Here is a 24095-nt window from a genome sequence, read left to right on the forward strand (position 1 = left end):
TCTGATACTGTATCCTCTGATTAGGAGGGTCTGAAATTCCCTAGGATAATGTTGGAGTTTCTCCAGGTGGCTGCTGTCTGTATAACCCAGAGCATACTTTTGGGGTATGTGGACATGAGGGAATGAAGTGGGAAAGGCCAACTACTTTTTAAAGACTTGGTTACTGGTTGACCAAAGCATTTGTAGTAACTCTTCTATCTTGTAATTCAGTTGCCCACCACTGTCTCTTGCCTTGGTTTGTTTGTTTGGTGATGTCCTTAAAGAGTTTCAGAGCCAAAATGAGCCCTAGGCAAGGAAAGAGATATGAAACACCAGTCACTGTGCCTCTAAGGCCAGCCTGTGTATCCTTCCTTCTTTTTTTCTTTCTGCCTCCGGCTGCACTAAAGTCAGATTTCTGGGATTATTTATTCATCTCTGCTTAGACAGAGAAGACTGTGGGCCTTGCCCTGCAGGCTCTGGGTGATACTGAACATATTTAAATTGGGAAGCCAGTGCTGAGAATGATCTCTATTTTAATGCATCATCTTGGCCAGGCCACAGTATCCAGATATTTGTCCAAACACTCGTCTAGATGTTTCTGTGATGGTATTTTTTAAGATGAGATTAACCTTAAAATCAGTAGACTTTGAGTAAAGCAGATTACATGAGTAATTCATAATATGAATGAACCTCATCTAATCAGTTGAAGACCTTAAGAAAAAAATACTGATTTTTCCCAAGGAAGATAAAATTCTTCCAGCAGCTGCCTTTGTAAATGAAGGCAGTCCGGAATAAGAAGCAACATATGGAGTTGATCAGAGGTGGGGTGAAGTTCTGGGTCTTTCTATCTATGTGAACATGAATTAGTTTCTTAATCTCTGTTTGTATCAATCTCCTCATTAGTAAAATAGAAATACTACTACTTATCCTTCAGTTGTTGATTTTTAATTGAAATAAAATATGCAAAAAAAACCCTGTGTCTCTAGTGATCAATTAATAATTGCTCTCAACAAAGAAAAGCAGTCATTCCTCTTCCTCCTTCTCTTCCTTCTTTTAAAGATAGTTGAAGAAAAATTCAATGACCAGGGAACTCTGCCCTTCTGCTTTGGAGGTTCAGAGTGGGTAACTCAGATAGTTACTTGCTGCCAGGGCACAAAGAGGAGATTGTGTGCAGAGACTAGCTAGGTACCAAGGCGAGAGATAGGTGGCAGCAGTCAGACTAAGCTACTGTGTCCCTTTAAGCATTCTTGTGTGGGTTTTGTTGTTGTTGTTGTTGTCGCTGTGACCAGAATACCTCGCAAAAACAACTTAGAGAAGGAAAGATTTATTTGGGGTTCATGGTCTAAGAGGTTCAGTTCATGGTCAGCTACTCCAAGACAGATACAGCATGGCAGAAAGACATGGTTGGAGGAAAGCTGGTCAGCTCATGGAAGCTGGGGAGAGAGAGAGAGAGAGAGAGAAAGAGAGAGAGAGAGAGAGAGAGAGAACGAACCAGAGATAACATATAGTCTCTAAGGGCATTCCTCCAGTGACCTTCTCCTTTCTAACCATGCCCCACCTGCCTAGAGTTACTATTCAGTAATCCATTCAGCTCTCAATGGATTAATACAGCAAATGGATTTAACCCACTGATGAGATCAGAACCCTAATCATTGCTTTAAAGATCCACCTATGAAAAAAAAAAAAAGATCCACCTATGAAACTTTCTGCACTCGGGACCACGCTTGCAAATCATGAGCTTTTGAGGGAACATTTCAGATCCAAACCATAACAATTTTTGATACTATATTGATTGTTACTTTGTCCCAGGTTCCCAAGTCACACGTTAGACAACCCTCTCCCATCCCACGTGTTATGGCTTTGACCCTAACTGGAATGAGTGGAGGAAAATTGCTTTGAAAATTCAAGATTTACCTCTGTTCCTGCAAATATTTAGGAAGCTCTACAAGGAAGACAGCCAGGAGGAGGGATGGATAACCCCTAAAGGACCTGGTTGCTCTTCTTTTGGTCTGATGAAGGGAGATAATGTTTATTGGCCCCAATGAAGGATTCTAAATACTTAACTTCATTAAAATCTCACCACCAACTCTGTTCCATCCTGGGGATGCTAATGAAGGGGAAGAGTCATTTGCAGTTCAGGGCCAACGTGAATTCCTCTGGTTCCCATTGGAGAAGATGCAAGTGGCTTGTGTGAGCTGAGTGGCCTTATCAAAAACCCAATCTCATAATCAAAGTCTCTGTAATTCAGTCTCAATTACTCCATGGTATCCCACCGCACCAGCCAGATGCAAAAATGGCCGTACATTTGGTAAATTACTCACCTCCCCTGAAAGAACCTCACTGAAGGAATTTCACTCCAGTTTCCATATGCTGCCTCTTTTTTTTTTTTTTCCCCTGAGAGATGATTTCCTAATTGGACCACTGTTTTCTCCGGCAACCTTGAGGACTTAGGCAGAGCTCAAGGAGGAAAGCACTGGCAGAAAGTTTCCTGCTTGTAGATCAAGATCTTTGCACCCGAATGAGTGTCCCAGTGAGTTGGATGGGACTGGAGTGGGTATTTTAATCCTGAACTTAGGAACAACCGAAATGACAGAAGACTTTGAACTTTGGCTCCCTTATGTTGGCTTTCTTTCTGAAAAGACTGAAACATAATTTTAACTTCAATAAGTGATAAGACAGACATCAAATAGGTTGCTTGTTGTTTTCTCAAGAGATATTAGGCAGCATCTAAGCAGTACATTAGGCTGTGAGGGAAAACAGGAGAAAACCTTTTCTTCTCAATCAACTATTTCTCCAAAAGGTTAGCAGAATATAAGATCTATAGCCAGATGCAAGATTTTATAAAAGGGAGCAGGATGAGGGAGGCCAAGTTTAGCAAAGCAAGTGTTAATGAGAAACGCATGTAATCAGTACCAAGAAGTTTTGAGTAGTTCCCGACTATTCTCATGCTGTGAGACCTCTGGACGGATCCCAAACTCTTGTAAATACTCAGTTTCTTTGTCTGTAAATGGGGGAAACCATACTTGCCGCACAGAGTTGTGAAAATCAAATGAGACACACTTTGTGAAATGTACTTTGTAAATGCTAACAAGCTTTACAAATATAAGTTATTTTGGGTTAAAATGAAATATTAGACCATAGCTTTGTTTGCTACATTCCTCTCACTTCTCCTGATCCCAGCTACTTAGAGCAAATCTCTTGGCCCTGAAGTCAAATGTCAGAAAAGGTCCCCACTGTGTTTTGTGAGTTGCAAAACAAATCCTTCTTCAAGGGAAAGAGGCCCATTCTTTTTTTCTCTCCCTCTGCATGGAGAGCAGTGATAACTCCAGCTGAGAAGTGGGTGAAGTTTTGTGCAACCCTGTGAACAAACTGGAAGCCACTGGATTGTGCACTTTAAATGAGTGAAAAGTATGGCATGTGAATTATATCCAGGTAAAGCTGTTCTAGCAATAAGCGAATAAATAAAACTTAAAAATACATATTCAATATACTCCCTCACATGTGTCTTAACAATGATTTTTAAGGTGTGCTTCTGTCTAGATATATGTCCATTTGATACACAAAGATACTAGTCTCTCCAGAGAAATAGAACCAATAGGAAAGATATATTATGATAGCACATACATGTATATAAATAATATGGATATATTTATTACATATTGCTATATGTAATGCTTACTGTATAATATATACCATATAATAGTATAAATAATATATGTATATTTTATATAATATATTGTAGTGGTTAATTTGAATGGCCAACTTGATTGGATTAAGAGATGCCAATGATTAAGAGGCTTATGAGTGAGTCAATGAGGGTGTGTCTAGGAATGATTGGCATGTGGGATAGCCAACTGAAATGGAGACTCTCCCTAAGCATGGGAAGCACCATCCAATAGGATGATGGTTTGGATGGAATGAAAGTTGGAAGAACTAGGAAGCAGCAGCAGATGCAAGCTCCATTCTTCTTGAATGGGTTCTTGATTGCTGCTGTGATCATCTGAGGATATTGGACTCTTGCTTCTTCCCTCTTCTAAAGTGGACTATGCCAGTGATTCTTCAGGGAGTTTCCAGAATCCTTCAGTCTTGGACTAGGGTAGAACCATTGACCCCTCTTGTGCTGAGGCTTTAGCCTCTTGAACTGCATACCTACTGGTTCTTCCAGCTCTCCAGCCTACAGATGGCCATTGTGGACTATCCAGCTTCTGGTTCATAAGCCAACCTAATAAAACTCCTTTTTATAATTATACTTCCTGTTGATTCTGTTCATCTAGAGAACCCTGACTAATATATATGTATTATATCATATACATATATTTCCAATAAGAGATATATTATATAATATTGCACAATGTTATATATATAATATGTAGTACATACTTAATGTTCATGTTATATATGAATGATATAAATTAAAGCCAGTAGATCTATCTATATCTATACAGGATATGTAATATCTGTACAATATATATTTTACATAATATTGTTGTAATGTATACTGTATATACATTTTTACATATATTCTATTGGTTCTATATATATACCCACATATAAATGTAAATACACACACAGATTATAAGGAATCGGCTCATGCAGTTATGGAGGCCGAAAACTCCAGGGTATGCTCTTGGCAAGCTGGAGACGCAGAAGAGCTGGTGAGACAGTCTTGCCCAAATCTAAAGAACTGAGAATCAGGAGAGCTGATAGTGTAAGATCTAGTCTGAGTTTGAGTCTGAAGGTGGGGAAAAAAACTAATGCTCAATTCAAAGACACTGAATTCTCTTATTCCACATTTTGTGAATTCTCTCTTATGTAGATTTTTGTTTTATTCAGGCCTTAAATATATTGGATAAATTCTGTCCACACTTGGGAGGGCAATCTTCTTTACTCAGTCTACTGATTCAAGTGTTAAAATCATCCAGAAACATCCTCAAAGACACTCTTAGAATAATGTTAAATATTTGGTCACTCCATGGCCCAATCTAGTTGACACATAAAATTAACCATCACAGACACTGAAGCTCAGAATCATACAGCATTTAAAAGATAGACCCAGGACCTGAATGCAAATTTTCTTAGTAGATTCTACTCTTTCTAGACGTGTTCCCCATACTGTACTGCCTCCCTGTGATCACACTTAGTTTGTTTTAGAGTGGAACTCAGATGCAGAACTGTTTGCACAAGTCAGACCCACTGATTTAGGAAAATCTGCCATCCTGAAGGAGAATCAGTTGCACAGCCCAGAAGTTAATAGTTTAGCTGCCCTTGAGCCACATTAAAGGGTGGACACATATTGCTCTCAGGAAATTTACCCACGATATACAAGACCAAGTTCTAGTCAACAAAGATCTCCATTAATCTGTGGTCTGAGATTATTGTTGGTAGTAGTCATCTCAGGGTTGTATAAAGAGCTGGATCAATTCAGGAATGTTTTTGGAGGTTATATAATATGTTGGTGGCCTTTAAAACTTAAAACGAGGGAAAGCAGAGTGACAAGGACTGTATAATTCAGGATGGTGATGATTCAAAGAAAAGAATTGGGAGTGAGGTGAGAGCATGTGTTTACCTGCTGTATTGCCTGTGGATTTTTCTATTCCACGAAACGGGTCATATAAACTGGAAATTTATATTCTACAGCTCAGCTTTGGTGAGTGGGAGTCTATTAGCTCTATTTGCTACCATGTTTACTCATTGTGCCAGGACTGGAGTGGCTAAAGAGCTGCTTGGGGACAATCACAGGATGAGACATTTATTTGCTTGATTATTGAAAGCCTCGTCTGTGGTAAATACACACTGGAGGATGTATTGTAACTTGAACTCCAAGATCTGCATTCTTTGTTCCCATTCTGAAGACTTAGTCCCCCAATTTTCCAATCTTATTTCTTTTCAACCTCAAACTAACCAGCTAAGCAATTCACTAGTGAGAAGAAGTCTCTGTGTTTGCATGTACACACACATATACACAAAGGTCTCTCTCTATATTTACATATGATATATGTGTGTGTGTGTGTGTGTGTGTGTATTTTTCAGTCATTTCTCCCTCCATTCAAATGAATGAGCAAGTATACTCCTTCCCCTGGGAGAATGTATCTTCCCCATCACATATTTGGGGCCATGAGTAATAGCGTTAAGTTATGATAGAAGTTCATTTTCAGTTAGTGCCAGTATGTTGTTTTCAGTCATCTGTAAACTGGCCTGAATTTTTTCCTCCTTTATCAGTTGCTCATACAGAAATCCCCATGAGACCATAGGTGCATTATAGGAGAGACATCAGTGCATTATAGAAGACATGGCACTCTGGGCCACATGTTAATATGATTTATGTATGTATATTGAGCCCACTTGGGCCTGATTCTACAAATAAAATTTCTATTGGGTAGGTGATTGCTGCTGTGTTTACATAACCTTATAACTTGGTGAATTTGATAATTTCAGCTCATGATGGTTAGCTCAAGTCACATAATCACTTGGTATCTCATGGTCAGGCATCTAGTTTCAAAGGCTTAAAAGATAGAAGGGTGATGTTCTCATCATATCCTTGTTTAACTTGCTTGGTATCACTTGGCATCTAGTTTGTCCTAAGGAGTACATTAGTAGCACACAAGGAGCTATTTTTCAAATGTAAATTAGTTCTCTGGTACAGAAGTTATTGCCTTTTCACAGAACCTTAGGTTCAGGACTTTAACTGTCCAATTAAGGCTTGGCAACAGGAGCAACCTTACCCAGCAGACACCATTGGCTGTGCTGAGTCATATACCCCCAGTAGGGTGATTCTGCCACTGGGGTTCCTGCAGAATTCTCTTATTTTAGGACTTATTTGAAACTGGCAGTCTTCTGAGTCATTTGAAATTGCAATCAGAGTAGTACTCCCTAGTGTGGGAGTACTACTACCCCCAAACCCAAGTTCTACCAACTCTATGCCTTTTTCTTTTCTTTTTTTTCCTTTTTTAACCACTGAGCCACATCCCCAATCCTTTTTATTTTTTTTATTTTGAGGATCTCACTAAGTTGCTTAGGGCCTTGCCAAGTTGCTGAGGCTGGTCTTGAACTTTTAATCCTCCTGGCTCAGCCTCCTGAGTCTTTGGGATTACTTAATAGTAGGAGATACAAAGCACTGTTAACTTGTCCTTTGCTTTAGAGGTAATATCCTGGTATGCCCCAAACCACTGCACACCTAAAACTTCACCAGTATGTCAGACCCCTGAATCTTCTTGTGTTTCATCTCTAACCCTTTAATATTTTACTACTACATCTAGAGTACTTGTCACATCCTGCACACTCAGTCCATTTACCAAGATACCATATAGAGGACTACAATGTTATTCTGTGGAATTCTAAGATGATAGAGATTCAGATGGACTGATTGTGATGGAGAGAAAGCTAACATAGCCCCCTGGAGAAAGACAATGAATGCACACTGCTTTCCCTGTTATAGGCAGGTTACTACATTTGATCTTCTTATTGATGGGAGTTGAGAACTATGCATTTGCAATTCAATAGTTTTGCATACCTAGTACTATTAGATTTTCTCAGTGAAGATATCAAATCCACCACAAGGAACTATCACTTCCTTAAGTTCATGGTATTTGGGGGCAAAATTGCCTTAATTCATTGGGATTTTTTTCCCCTCTTTTTTTTTTCAGGGACCACACAGGTAAGCAAATTGAATGAAGGTATGATGAGACCATCACCCTTATATCTTTTAAGCCTTTGATGGTAGGGCTAACTCTGTGATTTCTTCTGAGCTTCTGATTACTACTTTGATAAGAGTAGAAGGAGAAAATTTAGTCAATTTCAGGGACTTCCGCTTGGCCATTACTACCGTAGTGACCCTTATTTCACAGGTCCGAGAATGGATGTGAGGACTCAGCTACAACTATCCCTATTATACACTTGGAGATCAGAGATAGAATCCTAGAAATATGTCTGCAGATCCATTGTGAGATAAACTAAAGCCAAGATTCTATTTATCACCTGGTATCCTTAATTTACTTCTCTAGCTTTAGGACCATGATGACATTTCAGGTCCTTGGTCAGAACTAATATCAAACAGTATCAGAACCCATACTGAACAGTTCTTGGAAAGTCAGGATATGCTCCTGATTATACACTGGCAAATGGCCACATGTTCCTATTGAAAATGATCAAAGAAACAGTTAGCAGGCATGTTTGCAGTGACATTGCAGAGTCCTTCCTAAAGCAGACTCAGTCTTCTCTTGAATCTGGGCTTTGAGTATATGTACGACCTTAGATCAAGAAGGTAAATAATGGAACATGCATTTTCATTTTGATGGCTTAATGAATTTTTTATATACACAAGTTGAGAACCATCCCACATGGTTCTAGAAGCACTGTTGTCCACTGGTATGGTGGAGTCAGTTCAAAAAGACTGATCGTACATATCTCTGCCCAACTCAGAGTTCAGTGAAGTCAGACTTGTAGCTTGAAAACGGTCATGGTGGGAGTATTTATACTATGGAATTTAGGAATTTATACTATGGAATTTGGAAAATGCTACAAATAAGGGTTATCTGTTTTTGAAGCTGGTTTCTAGATATTTACCAGCATATCACCACCAATGCCACAGATCCCTCCCACTCAAGGCACCGATTTCTGCTCTGACCTTTCTGTACAATACAGAAATAATATCCACTGTGCTCTATTAAATGCAGCCACCAACTTCGACTATTCCTCAATCCTATCCAACTCATTGACACTAGGAATCCCCATTCCATGGCAGCATCTTCAACCAGCAATTTCAGCTTACAGAGGAAAGCTGCCTTTGAACTTCTCAATGATGCTAATGCCCGCCCCCCCCCATCTGAGTATTCCTTAATGCCCCAGTGAGGAGGCTGTGCTCAGAGCAAACCTGGAAGGTATTGTTAGGTGGTGACCCTCAGATCTCATAGTATACTTTCTTGAACCTTGGAATCTCTTTGATACCACACCAAAGAAGTTCCAAAATCTCCACTAATTTCCTATGAGTCATTATCATGTCCAAGTTTTAAAGAAACATCCCAAAAAGATTGTGATGAAAAGCTATAGGTGTCTTTGCCAAAATATAAGTGAGATTTTTTCAGGTCAAAAAATATTTCCTTTCTAGATTTCTGTTTGACTCCCACTCCAACAAAGGTCCATTTCTACAGGTTATCCTGGTCCCTGCTGTTACATATTAGCAAGGTTCTATAATTCCTTCAGAAGATAACTATTTTTCCCAGACCAAGGACTGTACTTCTGTGCTTGAACTATGCTGAAATCTTATCCTGATCCTGACTCCCTATCTCTGGAGTCATCAAGGAATAGCAGAAGATTTTGAAGAGAACAGTTCTTATCTTGCAAGATACAGGTGAAGTTATTTCATGGTCACCAGGCAAGAGGATGATGTTTTCCCTGGCAAGGGAGAAGGAATTGATTTTTCCAACTTGCAATGTTCAAGACAATCCAAGTTCAAGATTCTTGGGCTCATTTACCCAGATGACACCTATTCTAGGCTTAATAATCCCTCTCTTTTCCCATCTGAGCCTTGATTCAAATGTAAGGGAGCAGAGATTGTGCCTACATTCTTTTTGGCATTATAGCACCCTTATAATGAGATCCTGGGTTTAATTTTCAACATTGTGTATCCCGCAACTAGAGGAAATAAGTCTCCTTAAAACTTCCATAGAAGGTTTTCTCACTTTCACACGGTGCCTTAGTTTGATAGTTTTTCTAAACTTATCATTATCTTTAGTCAAGACTTCCAATGTAGTTAATAAAATCCAACTCCTTCTGTACAATTAGCTATGCTTTCACATTTTTCAAGCATTACAACTATAACATATTTCAGTAACTCATCCTATACTTTACCCCAGTTAACAAGAGGTAAAAGTTTAGTATTTTTATGCCACTGTATGCTATAGATGGTATTGCTACCCTCTAAGAGCATCCTCAGAGTTTACCTCTTAGATTACTCTGATACCAACTTAGCCTGGAAAAACTTGGAGTTCAGACTACATTGACTGATAAAGAGATTGATATGCTTTTATTTTTACTAGGGAGTGGCATCCCCTGGAGCAAGAAATATCAAGGGGGTGAATCAAGGAAGAACGGAAAGTGATTATGAGGATGCATTTTTTCAACTGACAGGTGATAAAGTGTGACTGATGACTTGACTTCACTGGCTAGCCTTCCAAGAAGCCATGCAAAATGTAGCTTAGTGAAATTCTTTCAGAGAAAGAACTGGGGAAGAATTGATCTATGCATTTCATTATCTAGTGGTCAAAGTTTTACCCCCAAGGAGCATTAACTCCCCTACATTTCTGGGTTACATCTGCATGTGTAGTAAGCAGGGTCTGGAGATGGTCCATGCCCCAATGTCAATGGGAAACTCTCAAGGTAGGAGGCAAGAGTTGTGTATCAGGGTTATGAGAGAAGGCACTGTTAGGTAGTGCCTATATGAAGTCAGTTGGAGCCTACATAAAGATGGAAACTTTAGTGGCAGATGAGATAAGAGACAGGTGAGGCCAAAAATAACTAAAGTGATACATAAGAGTATCTGATAAAAGTAGATAGACTGGATCATAAGCTCCTCAAGGGTAGGGACCATATCTTATTCATCCTAGAATCCTTAACGTGATTCTTGGCACATAGTTATGTTAATCCATAAATCTGTCAACATCAGTTGAATGAGTGGTATTATTTTCTCTCTTTTGTAGATGCCGAAACCAAGGCACAGATGAGGTCACTGACTTTTCCAAATTCAACCAATCCATGAGTAAAAGAGCAGAGGTTTGGCCTTGGGTCTTTTCCTAGCCATGCTGAAGGTAATCAGCTCTCAATTAGCCTCTTAGTAGATATTCCTGGGGAGAGTTAAAATTCTATTCAGCTTTTTCCAAGTCAGTTCCTTTCAGAACTTGATGTATCTAAAAAAGCATTGGAAGGTAAATCAAGAACCACTCATTGTTTCACATGATATTTTCAAGAACACAAGGCTGCCCCAATCAGAGGGACCGATAGCAAACATAATGAACTTCAGCTGAGTCCCTACAAATCCAGAAAGCCCTTGACTGACTGTGTTCATGGGACCTTCAGACAGGGTAGTCTGCAGGGATTAGTTCCTGCAGGGCTGACTTTGCCCCTCTCGCTACCCTTCAGATTCCCATTTGACCCCGTTTTCCTCTCTGTGTGATGGCCAAAACAGAGGTTCTTCCCTTTCTCTTCTTCCTGGCCCCAGAAGCATTAATCAACTTCAACCTTCCCCCAAGACCTGGCAGGGGAGATGCAGCACCTACTTCTTAATAAACTCAAAGTGTCATTGAAGATGAAAGATGAGTCTGCGAAAGCTTGGAGCTTCCCAACTTCCCGGCTTGCCAAGTGCAGAGAAAGAAACAGGGCAAGGAATCGGGAGGGGAGTGCCCTCCAGGACAGGTCCCTGTGGATGCAGTAGGAAAGTCAGCTGCCTTTGCCTCCTCTTCTCTCTTCCCTAAATATTTCCTCAGTGACATCATTGTGTCTGCAGCAAAGTGAGACTTTTCAGCTGTCTTTCTTCTAGCAAGACAATTTGGTGTGTGGTCTGTGGTGCTAACACATTCTTCTTAGCAGTGAGTGGTGGGTGAACAGTGTTTTCCAAGTTGGATGTTACAGTACCATAAGTAGAAACAGATCTCCCAAAGCCCCAAATACTTTTTTTTTTCCCGCCTGAGCTGGGAAGATCAGCTGACTCCTATGAAGATGATCAGCAGATTCTTTGGAAGCAGATTTGTAGCATTTTGCCCACTCACTGGCCCTCCCTATTCATAAGAAAAGCCCATTTAGGTGATGGGCTTCCACTTTTGTAACTTCCAGGTACAGCGTTGCAAGATCAGGTGATATTCCAGATATCTTAAGATATGCATGTGACTATTTAAATACTCAGTGCCTGGGATGCTAATTGCTCTCTACACATTCCCCCAGCCCTTCACCCCAAATCCCCAAAGTGCTTTTACCAAGTAGCTGGTAATAATGACTATAGTTTACAGAGACTTTCAAAGGACAGGGTATCGTGCTATGAATTTCATAGGTATTATTTCATTTCACCTTACAACAATCCCATTGATAGATTGTTTTTATCAGTCACAATGTAGGTAAATTTGAAGCCTTAGAGAGGCTGAATGATTTGTCATGCAAATAGTGACAGCAAGCAGCAAAGTTATACTTGAATTCAGATCTGCAGTTTATAAATCCCATTCTCTTTTCATGACTACAGCCCTACATTTTAGGCAAATTAATAAAGGAGTAAGCATTTGTTGAGCACCTACTATGTACCAGGCTAAGAACTTTCACATCCACCTATCGACAATCTTGTTTTATAAGGGAGGGAAGCTGATGTCCTGGCTTGTTAGCAATGAGTAGACCTGGGATTTGAATCCTGTTTGACAATAAGACCTTTCCTTCTTACCTTCTTCTCCCCTCCCTCAGTCTGTCTCTCTTTTTTTCTTTCCCAATTGATTATGTATTGATTCAGCTAAGGTTACAGTGGTATCTTAGCATTCTTCAGAGGTAATCATATATATATATATATCACCTTGGGCTTATATATATATATATATATATATATATATGGTACTGGAGATTGAACCCAGGGATGCTTAACCACTGAACCACATTCCAGCCCTTTTAAATACATTTTATTTATTTTATTTTATTAAGTTGCTCAGGTCCTCATTAATCTGCTGAGGTCAATTTCAAACTCACAATCCTCCTGCCTCAGCCTCCTGAGCTGCTGGGATTGCTCACTCTAGGCATTTGAATCTTGTTAATCTCCATCTCACTTCATCTCCAAACCACCTAAAGATTTTTTTTTAATCACTATTTCCCTCTCCTCCTTGGTAAATAGAAAATGGACAACTCTTCCAGCCACATGGTGGGGAGAGATGCTGTGTCTTGAACTTGGTTGTGTCTCCCCTGCTTGGGGAGCTGTTCCCTGAAGATGGCCTAGCCCAGTCCCATTGGGGACACTTTCAAGAGCTGATGGCATCAGGTCAGCCTTGGAGGCTCCTTTCTGGTAGAATTAACGAGGGGAGAAACTTGTCAGGACCTCCACATACAGGCTGTCTTTTCTGCTTCCTTCTTGTTTTGCAAAGAAAGGCCCCTGCTGGCCTTTTAAGCCCAAGAAAAACTTAACAAACACTTGCTGCAAACCACCTTGCTTTTTACCCCGCATCAGATAACCTCCCCTCACTGGAGATTTGCGTTCCGATCCCTGCAAAGGAGCAGCTAGAGGAAGCAGGATATTGAGTCTCATTAAGTTTCTTTGCTGTGTCAGTCGTGTTTCCCAGAGGGGGATGTAATGCTCTCTCCATAATGCTCAGCCCCTCTCACATGTTGCAGCTCCTTGCTCTCAACTTATATTCTTGGCTAAGAATGTGTTCACAGGGATTTTTTAAAAGCCTCCCCAAATACCTGTTTACTGACTTTCTCGAGCATTTCTGAGATGGCACAGGTTGGGGGCTGGGGGAGGGGGGGCTCTGAAGTCAGCCTCTTCTTGCTAATGAGGCTCCAGCTCAGAGTCTTTCTCAAACACCCTGCAGAAGGGGGGCTCCCAGCTCTGCCCCACTCCTTTCCCCTTTGTGTTGATCCTTTGCCCACTGCAACTGGTGGTATCTGCCTTAGCCTTGGTCTGAGTACCTCTCTGGGGCTCCTCCCCAGGTCAGGCCTCTCTGTGGATCCCCACACTGGGCTTCAGACTCTCAGGAACTCCTTGTCCAGCCCTAAGACCAGCTAGCTATGGCTTTGCCATTCCTCTGGGGTCTCGTGCTGTTCTCTGTAGGTAAATGTATATATAAAGAGGTCTTTTCTGGTGTACGTCTCCTAAATTCCAAGATTTATCTGTTTTAATGAATTGTATGATGCAAAGTATTAGACTCTGGTCTTGGGGTTTCCCCTTGGATTAATAAAATAATTAATTTGGATAACTCAAGCACTATTCTAATTTTTTTTGCTTATTTAATTCTATCATAACCCTATAAAGAAAATGCTAGTGTTGTTCCTATTTTAAAGATGAGGAAAGTGAGACAAAGAGAGGCTATATTACTTCCCCAGCACCACACAAAGTAGGGAGGGCTAGAGCTAGTGTTGTAATCTGGAAACTCTCACACCCTGACATTTGGTTTCTCTGGGATTAAGCCAAGCAGAGAAGGAAGCCCTGTTTTGCTTGGATTGGCCTTTGGGGGCCCCTGTGTGAACTCCCACTCACTCCATCTTAACATCCTCCTTTCCCTTCACTTCCCAGTGTTGAGATTCTGCTTACTTTCCCCATCAAAACGACACCACTCCTGTGCCCTCGCACATCCACTCATCTGCTACTTCTTTCCTGGAAGGCTGTCCCTTGTACCTCTATTCCAATTGAAATATCACCTTGTTTTCCTTCCAAAATCATCCCCAGTTCATCCACCTCAGGAAATTGTCCTGGTCTGACCTAGTCCTGCTCATCTCCTGATTCAGATTAATCTGTGGTTCTCCTGGATGGTGGGGGTCAGACTGGTGGGGAACCAACTGAGCTTCTAGGGGGAAGGCCTAGAAATCATGGAGACCACACTTCAGAGAGAATCTTGCTCCAAGGTAAGCCATGCCTCCTAAAGTATGCCCCAGAAATCTACTTCTTTCTGTTACCTCTTTCATTCTATGAATGTGAATCTTCTATGAGCATGATAGAAATGCTAATAAGGTAAGACGCAGCGTTTTCCCTCTACATACTTGCAGTTTAGGGGTGATAGTGTTGGTACATGACAGTACAAGAAAGCAAGTCACCAGGATTTCAATGAACATGATCTTAGATGCTCAAGGTCCTGATATGGGAGAGGTCACCTAGGTTGGGACAGGAAATAAAGGTCAATTGGGATAGGGAGCATTTGATAGAGTTTGACTTTGAAAGATGTGTTCATTGTGAAACTAAAGTTTCAAAGCTGAGAGACAGAATGGTTACAGAAATTCAGAAGGAATTCTGGAATTGTATAAAGCAATGGCGGGGGATGGGGGCAGTAAACCTGCGAAATAAGGTTGGAAATGTAAATTGTGCTCCAACCCATATTAAAGAGCACGCTTAAGAATGAATCTTGAGAGCTGGGGATGTACCTCAGTGGTAGAGGGCTGGCTTTGCACGCTCAAGGCCCTGGGGTTGATCCTCTGTACTGTGCACACCCATACACGAAAAGATTCATAAGTATTAGAGAAAGAAGCCTGGATTTTATAGTGTATGCAATGCAGAGGCTTTGAAAGTTTTTAAGATGCAGAGGGAAAATAATCAGAAGTGACTCCAATAGCCAGGTAGAGAAGTCAAGGTGTTAGGCAGCTATTGTACAGATAAACAGGCCTCTTCAGAAATCTGAGCAAAGGAAAGGGTGAATGTGAGAGACATTTCGTTGGGAGATTAAATGAGATTTGCCATCTGTTATGGTTTGGATATGAGGTGTCCCTTGAAAGCTCACGTGTGAGACAGTGCAGGAATGTTTAGAGGTGACATAATTAGATTATGAGATCCTGTAACCTAATCAGTGGCTCAGTCCATTTGATGGATTAACGATTTGAAGGAGCTACTGTTCTGGGAGGGCAACTGTAGGCAGGTAGGGTGTGGCTAGAGGAAGTAGGTCACTGGAGGCATGCCTTTGTGGTTTATATTTTGTCCCTGGCTCCTCACTTCCTTTCTTCTCTGCTTCCTGGCCGCTGTGAACTGAGGGACTATCCTTTGCCACCCCCTTCTGCCACAATGTTCTGCCTCACCCTGGGTTCAGAGTAATGGAGTCCGCCAGCCACAGACTGAACCTCTGAAACTGTGAGTCAAAATAAACCTTTCATCCTCCAAGTTGTTCTTGTCACTTATTTTGATCAAGGTGATGAAAAACTAACACACAATCTGATTGTATGTCAAACTCTATCCAATGCCCTTTATCTCAATTGACCTCATTGGTAGAATTTATCTCATTGGTAGAGTGCTTGCCTAGCACGAATGAAACCCTGGGGTTCAATCCTCAGTACAAGAAAAAAAAATTCCAAGAGGGAAGAAGTGAAAAATGAGTCCAGGACAAAAGAAATGGGAAAATAAGAGAAAAATAGATTTTGGTAGTGGGAATATGATAGAAAGGAACTGATAATAAGAGATATTGGTATCTGTTGGATCTAAAGTTCCAAAAAGAACCTCCATTATCACATAGTACAGAAGATGGAGCAGCATAGGGCTGGTGGTCCCAGATAGACAGGGGTACCTTGGTCCACTAAAGATCTGGGTTTACCTCTGATTCAAGGCAAGGATTAATATTTCCTGATCTGCTTTTCATAAGGCAAAAGCCCACTTGGTCCACAAGCACCACCATCCTGAATTTCTGTTTCAGTTTAAAGATTTATTTTTTTCTTCTCATGATCCTCCTGATCTCTGCTAGGATTCTGAACCACAGGGGAAGAAGAGTCGGGGTAGAGATACTGACACCTGGCTTTTCCTCCATCTCTCTTCCACACTGCTCTTCCTCCTCCCCCCACCCTTTCTTCTTTTCTTTCTCTTTATTTTTTCCCTTCTTTCTCTCTCCCTCTTTTTTTCTTTTGTGGTGCTGGGGATCAAACCCAGGGCCTCCCACATGCTGGGCAACTGTTCTACTACTGAGCTACATCCCCAGCCCACACTGTTTTTCTTAATATTACTCACAGACTGACTTTTCCAATATACCAGGAAGAAAATCCCTCAAATGGCTCTCTACTCCTTTATTAATCAAATCCAGGGCCTCTGCCCTTTCACCAGAGAAGTTCAAAACTGGGAAGATCTGTTTGCCTCTCTGCTGACATTGATGACCTTGATGCTGACTGGAATGAGAGACAGCCTTCCTCATTGAGCTGTTGTCCCATAATAAAGTCAAGGTGCTATTGATTTTCTGGGCATGCTCAGTTGGGAGTAAATCTTTAACAAGTGAGCACCTTCCTGAGCATTACTCACTCGCCTATCTTCCTACAAGTCCTTCCATGATCTTGGCACTTCTGAGATCTGTCAATGAATTGTCCAGGAGAACCAAGAGGGGAAAGAAAGAGGAATGACAGGAGGGGGGAAAACTACTGATTTTTCATTTATAATAATTATAAACGTTTGAAGATATTCATCATTCAAACGTTTATAATTATTATAAACTCACAGATATTCGTTCTTTTCATAAGGGAAAAGTCAGTTCAGTCCAAAAGCATTTACTAAGCATCTAATAGAAGCCAGACAAAGACTCAGTAAATATGATTAAAAAGATACAGCCATATCTTTATATCCCATAAAGATACCAAAAGAAAAGGAAAATATGAAGGAAAGACAAATATGTCATTAAAAATTAGGACCCCTTGAGACATATATAATAGTCCAAATATGTTCAAGACTGAGAACCTGAAAACAGATTCAGCTCTTTGCTATAATAGATTCCTCAGAAAATGGGCTACTCCTTGGTAAGATTTTCAAAATAGAAATGAAAGGACATTCCAGACAAAGAATACACAGGTGCAAAGAAAGGCATGTGACAGCATGGTGCACTTGTAGCACTCTGAGAAGTCCTGCTTTGCTGAGGAATGCAGAGGAAGCTCAAGTAATCTCTAGAAGGGGTAGGCAAGAGCTAACCATGATTGCATAAAGTACCTTGAAAGCCACACTAAGGAGCTCTTTGTTTATCCTGAAGTCGAAGGAAGACAATGAGAGATTCTAAAAAAATAACCTAACTTTTTACATTTGCAGGTCCTGGAAGAAAGATATGAATTCCATTTTAGGTATGTTAAATTTGAAGTTACTATCTTTGTGATTAAATATAAATATATCCAAGTTAATCTATCCAATAAGGACATATGAGTTGGGAAGATTTGGGGAGGAGACAGAAAGAGGGGAAGTTATCCCATGAGTGTATCCCAGCGTAAAAGGACAAGCTCTCCCAAGGAGTGTGTGGAGTGAGTCAAATTCAGAACTCTGGACAGCACCCCAGGGAGCATCAGCATTCAATAGGGGGAACAAAGAGAAGGTCCAGTGAGAGATCAAGAAGAAGTGTCCAGGGCATGGGAGGATGGCAAAGATTAAACAGGGTGGCAAAGTCAAGGCACATTTCAAAAAGAGGTGTCACTCATACGTTGTTGGTTGGAATGCAAATTGGTGCAACCACTCTGGAAAGCAGAATGGAGATTCCTTACAAAACTTGGAATGGAACCACCATTTAACCCAGTTATCCTACTTCTTGGCATATAACCAAAGGACTTAAAATCAACATACCAAAGTGTTGCAGCCACATCAATGTTTATAGCAGCTCAATTCACATAGCTAAGCTATGGAACCAACCTAGGTGCCTGTCAACAGATGACTAGATGAAGAAAATGTGGCATATATACACAATGAAATATCCCTCAGTCATAAAGAAGAATGAAATTATGGCATTTGCAGGTAAATAGATGACTGGAGACTATCATTCTACGTGAAATAAGCCAATCTCTCAAAACCAAAGGCTGAATATTCTCTCTGATATGCAATGCTAACACAAAATAAGGGGTGGGGAATAATAGAAGTTCATTGAATTAGAAAAGGGGGAATGAAGGGAAGGGAGGGAGGATGGGAATAGGAAAGACAGAATGAATTGGATGTTCATGTATTATTAAATGACCTGCATAACCCCACATCATGTACAATCAAAAGAGTGGAAAGTTATACTCCATGTATGTATAATATGTCAAAACTCTACTGTCATGTATAACTAAAAAGAACAAATAAAAACATTTAAAAGAGGTGTGGTCATCAAAGTTGAAGGTAGAAAAGCCACAAAAATTCATGGCCTGGTAAGGCTTCCCTGATCTTGGCAAACGTAAGAATCTAGTGATGGGAATAGTCTCAGTGGAGAACTGGTAGGTAGAAGCCGGAATGGCACATTGAGAAGTGACTGACAGATAAGAAAGTGGAAAAGGTATCAATTGCAGTTTGCTCTTTAAAAAAAAACTGTTCAGAGGGGCTGGGTTTGTAGCTCAGTGGAAGAGCGCTTGCCTAATGTGTGTGAGGCACTGATTTGATTCTCAGCACCGCATATAAATAAATAAATAAAGGTTCATCAACAACTAAAAAATATTAAAAGAAAAAAAACTGTTCAGAGAAGTAGGGGACATTGAATCAAGGAGTTTTTTGTTTGTTTGTTTGTTTATTTTAAGGTCTGAGCGACTGGAGCATGTGTGTGACCGTTGGAAGGAGCAAACTTTAGAAATGAAGGTGAAGATACACAGAAAGAGCGGGGACAATTGAAGGAATAAAGTTCCTGGTTCCTGAAGAGGCAAGGGGGTGTGGGTTTGGATAAGATCCAGAGCAAAGGAGGAGGGGCAGCTGTTTCTCCAAGGGACCCGGGAAAGGATGAGGCCATTGACAAGATAATAGTTGTGAGAGTGGAGAAAGAAGGGAGAAAGGAAATGAAATCGATCTTCGGAGGCTAACAGGAGCTAATTGGGTGAAATCACATTACAACTTTTTGACCCAGCATTATTGTGATGGAAATCGCTATACAACAAAAGCTTCCCAAGCTCTGGCTATTGGCCCACGTATGACAAAGCCAAATGCTGTTCAAAGAATGTTGATAGTTCTTGGAAACGGTGTCAATGAGACATTGCCAACAATGGAAAAGTTCTTCAAAAGGAAGGCACAAATGCGTTCCAAATAGAAGCTGGTGTCATAATTATTATTTAGATAGACACCCTTAACCCTGTGTCTCCTGATTCTTGCTCCGCCTGACTCATTTAAACAACCATAGTTAAGCATGTTATCAGAAAGGCCAGTTGGGCAGTCTGACGAGTCATGGATGGTCAATGGACACACTGTAGCTACTCCCTGGCCTTAATGGTTCTTAGTTAAAGTCTGGAATTGAATACCGAGAAATGAATTCAGAACAACTCAAGGACTTCTCAATTTATATTGGTTTCTCTCCCAAAGAGTTAGAGGGTTTCTGTGTCCTCCTGAAAACTTCATCCCTTCTAGGCCAGAGGGTGAAGTTAGTCTGCCTTTGGCACCCTCAGACATTCTCTTTCATTCTTTATCCTTTCATGACAACTAGAGTCTCCTTTTCTTCTTGAGGCACGCCACCTCCTGATCTCTATCTTTTACCTGGCATGAAAACTCACCTTCAGCCTGGAATCTGAAATTATATTAGTACACCTTTAAGAAACTGTGTTTATTCTCCAAGGGGTGTTGTTACACAAAGTCTTCCCTTTTAATTGTGTTACAGGCTTTGATCCCTGTTAGAAGAACTTAGGTATTCAGAAGCAGGAAAGGGTTTGGGAGACAAAATTTTCTTAGTACATGAGAATCTCCTCTAATAATTTTTAGGACTGTTTCTGCCTAGAACTATGGCTTCTACCTGTGAGGGAGTAAATGGGGTCATCCTCACCCAGGCAAAAATCATGAAGACTCAGCATCTCTGACCACGGATCCTTCCTTCATACAGTCCTTTTCCAACCTCCCCAATCTTCTAGAAGCAGGTCAGGGTACCCAGGTGCTTTCCTGGAATAACATCCCAGAAATGACCAAAACCTTTGAAGATTTCTTCTTCTGGCTCCCTGCTAGTTTTACTTCTTTAGAGTTCTTCATTGATGTAAAATGGATGTAATGTAGCATAAATCCATGGAGATAAAATTATGTTAGAAATACATGCTTATTTTATTGGCTTCTCCTATACCCAAATGACCATACTTTTCTCCCGTCCTCCTGTTGAAGCCAGTGGCTGTTGGTCCTGGCTTTTTAAATTGTACCTGAGCACCTTTGGATGCCTGTAATTCAGGTGTTGACGTGGTGGTTTTGTGCAGATCATTCAAGCTTCATCTTCAGGCAAACAACTGTGTCTTGGAAAAGTTCTGTTTCTCTAACCTTGTTCCATGCATGCTTCTATGTCAAGGAATGAAAAATTAGAGCTGACACTGTGTGGATTATTTATATGGATGAAATCCCACCAGGCTTCTCATGATGTACTACAAGCACTTGCTATTCTGCTCCTCTGGCTCTAGGAAAACCAATTGCAGTTGACACGGTAATCAGTTGCCCCTGAGAACATGGTTCCTTTAATTTTTTTTTTCAGAGCCTGTAGTGGAAAGTCTATGGAGCCTTGAGCACAGGGTCCAGCCCCTGAAATGTTGCTACTCTCCGTCCCTAAGACAAACACTAAAATCAACATCCGAAGTGGAGTCGTGGTTAGACTGAAGCTTTAGTTTACCCCCAAATAGGACTTTTTCTCTGTCCTTCAAGGGGACTTTAGCAGTAAGACAGCCAAAAATAATGGAGAGCCTGCCCCCAAAAGTGGAGCCTTAGGAAAAGAAACTCACACAGAAAAGTAAGTTCTTTAAACATCTTTTCTTGATTATGAAAGTGATATATATCCAGTGAGGAAATTTGGTAAATAAAGATATAAAGAAGAAAATTAAAATTTCTTATCATTTCATCTACCCATATCCTTCTGATATATTTTTCTTTGAGTCCTTTGTATATTTTACAGAATGAAAACCTATTACACATACAATTTTGTGTCTTGATATATGTCATTATATTATGAATGTAACAAGTTTGATGATAACATCTCAAACTCATTGGGATATAAACATGCAATGCTTCTACATTTTCAGGAATTGTCTACTACTGTGCTATGTCAAATCCTCCCCTCTTGCTAAGAAAAAGACATCCCTGACAATAGCTCAGTACAATTTTCAATAACATTCAGTTATTAAGATGGTCTCATTTTCTTTATAAGCCTAATGGTTCACATTAGAAAAACTTCAATCTCATAATCAATTAACTCCAAGCTCTCCTCAGATCTCCTCTTATACTCAAGGGGTGGGCTGGACTTGCAGCTTGTACCAGAAAGTAAAGGTGGGGTGGATGACACAGCCTGTTCTTTCTCATATGTTCCCTGTCTCTTAACCATCTTTCTCCCCTGCTATAGAGGGAGATGCAGAGGACATAAAAGGAAAACAAACAGCAACAACAAACCCTGCTTACATGACTGCCTTGGCAATTTGCTGTCCCTCCTATTGGTCATTCTCACTATTCTAACTCTTAGTCATTGGGTCCATATGGATGGGTTGGAGACTCAACAACTCATACTGATGAGGACCCCATGTTTATATCTCCTTAGTAAAAAGCTACCAAATCAGTTCAACTTTTGTCAACTCTGTCAGTATTGAGAGCCTCAAGACTGAGAATCAGATCTCTCTTAAGGCCAGCCACTGAAATGTTTAATTACTTTGTTTTCAACAGTTCTCTGCTTCTGCTGTAAATTGCACTAATTCCCAAGGATAAAAATCTCCATCAGTACCATCCAATCACAAAGGCATTTTAAAAGCATCTTTTCATAGCTGTTTTATTCTATCATATATATTACCATATTGTTAAACATTTAGGTTATTTCTATTTTTTTATTATAACAATGTTGTGCTAAACATCTGTGTTCGCATTTTGGGTATTTTCTTAGGATAATAGTTAATAGTTTTAAAGCATGCCTTATATTTTGGTATCTTATTAAACAGTGTATAAGCATTATTTATCATAGGATATAGGTTCAATTATTGGTGATACAAATATATAATTGAGTCTTTTATTAAATAATATTGAGTTCCTAGTATGACAGGCAGTGTTCTTATTCATTTCTACCTTGCTTGATGATAGTGGTGCACTGATAAATTCTGAAACTTGCTATGTGACCACAGTGAATGGGTGAAAGTAGAGCAGGACAATTCCCCACTCAGGCTGAGAAAGTTCCTTGGATGCTAACATCCTAGTCTCAGTCTGCAGCTGTTCCTTTCTTTCCAGAAAGAGAGTGTAAAGTGCAGGTTATGCAAAAAGTCATCAGGAAAAGTCCCAGGAGCTCATGACCTTTGAATAGGAAAGTCCAGGCCCTCTCCAAGGTGCTGAAACAGCAGCGCTCACTAAGGATGCACCATCACCTGCACTGTTTTTGGTCATCACTTCATCCTCTGAAGGATCAGCAGGACAGATGCTTTATCTTATATTCACTGCTTAATTAAAGAAGAGAAATGAGCTCTTGAATTTCTCTCCTTTCTCCCGCTCCCAGGGCAAAGTGGCATTTAGTTGTAGAAGCAGCATTCATGACATCTGGGAGTGACTCATCCTTCCTGAGGGTGGGGAGTGGGAAAGGCTCCTAAGATATCTGGATATCCAGATATCATTATTATTAAGCTCCCTCTGTGGTTGGTTGCAATATTTACTGTTTGTTTCTTAGTTCACTGACCTAAAACCAAACATACCCCATCACTGCTGACCAAGATCCAACCTGATGGTCAATGCCAGAGTCATGGAAGCTTCTACTTATGTGTGTGTTTTCTTGAAACTAGCCAATTCACAAACTTTTTGGGAAAATACAAAGGATAATGCCCCAGACCTTTGTTTTTTTATTTTTTAAAAATATATAACATATATTTAAAATTTATTCTAATTTGTTATACATGACAACAGAATGATTTCAATTCATAGTACACATATAGAGCACAATTTTTCATGTCTCTGGTTGTACACAAAGTAGTCACACCATTTGTTTCATACATGCACTTAGGGTAATGATGTCCATCTCATTTCACCATCTTTCCTACCCCCATTACCCTCTCTTTCCCTCCCTCCCCTTTGCCCTATCTAAAGTTCCTCCATTCCTCCCATACTCCTCCCCACCCTCATTATGGATCAGCATCCACATATTAGAGAAAACATTCAGCCTTTAGCTTTGGGGGATTGGCTTACTTCACTTAGCATGATATTCTCTAACTCCATCCATTTACCTGCAAATGTCATGATTTTATTCTCTTTTAATGCTGAGTAATATTCCATTTTGTATTTATACCACAGTTTCTTTATCCATTCTTATATGGAAGTAATGCCATGGATCTTAATAACGATCCCACATAGGCCCACAGGTCATCTCCCCCTTCTCAATTTCCATATGCTGGTGGATCTCCATAACAATATTTTACTTTTTAATATTTATAGTAAGGAAGGTCAAGGAGAAGTCAGTCATAGATGTCTCATTATCTATGCAACCTTGGCTATGTAACTTATATGAACATTCCCTTTCATACATCTATAAAATGGGGATGATGTTGTACACCTTGTTGAGCCATTTCAAAAATTAATTGTG

At 40.2% G+C, this 24095-nt stretch overlaps 1 long non-coding RNA gene across 1 annotated transcript; it reads left to right on the forward strand.

Moving 5' to 3' along the window:
- Positions 1-13874: 13874 nt before the first annotated feature.
- Positions 13875-21273, forward strand: LOC124102044 (uncharacterized). The gene is made up of 3 exons (XR_006854784.2): positions 13875-15766; positions 17687-17718; positions 19129-21273. It is a non-coding gene; the product is annotated as an uncharacterized LOC124102044 (long non-coding RNA).
- Positions 21274-24095: the final 2822 nt, after the last annotated feature.

The sequence above is a fragment of the Marmota monax genome, unplaced genomic scaffold (genome assembly GCF_021218885.2).
Source record: "Marmota monax isolate L192 unplaced genomic scaffold, Marmota_monax_Labrador192_F-V1.1 WCK01_AAM20220418_F8-fsc00087, whole genome shotgun sequence".
NCBI classification, from domain to species: Eukaryota; Metazoa; Chordata; class Mammalia; order Rodentia; family Sciuridae; genus Marmota; species Marmota monax.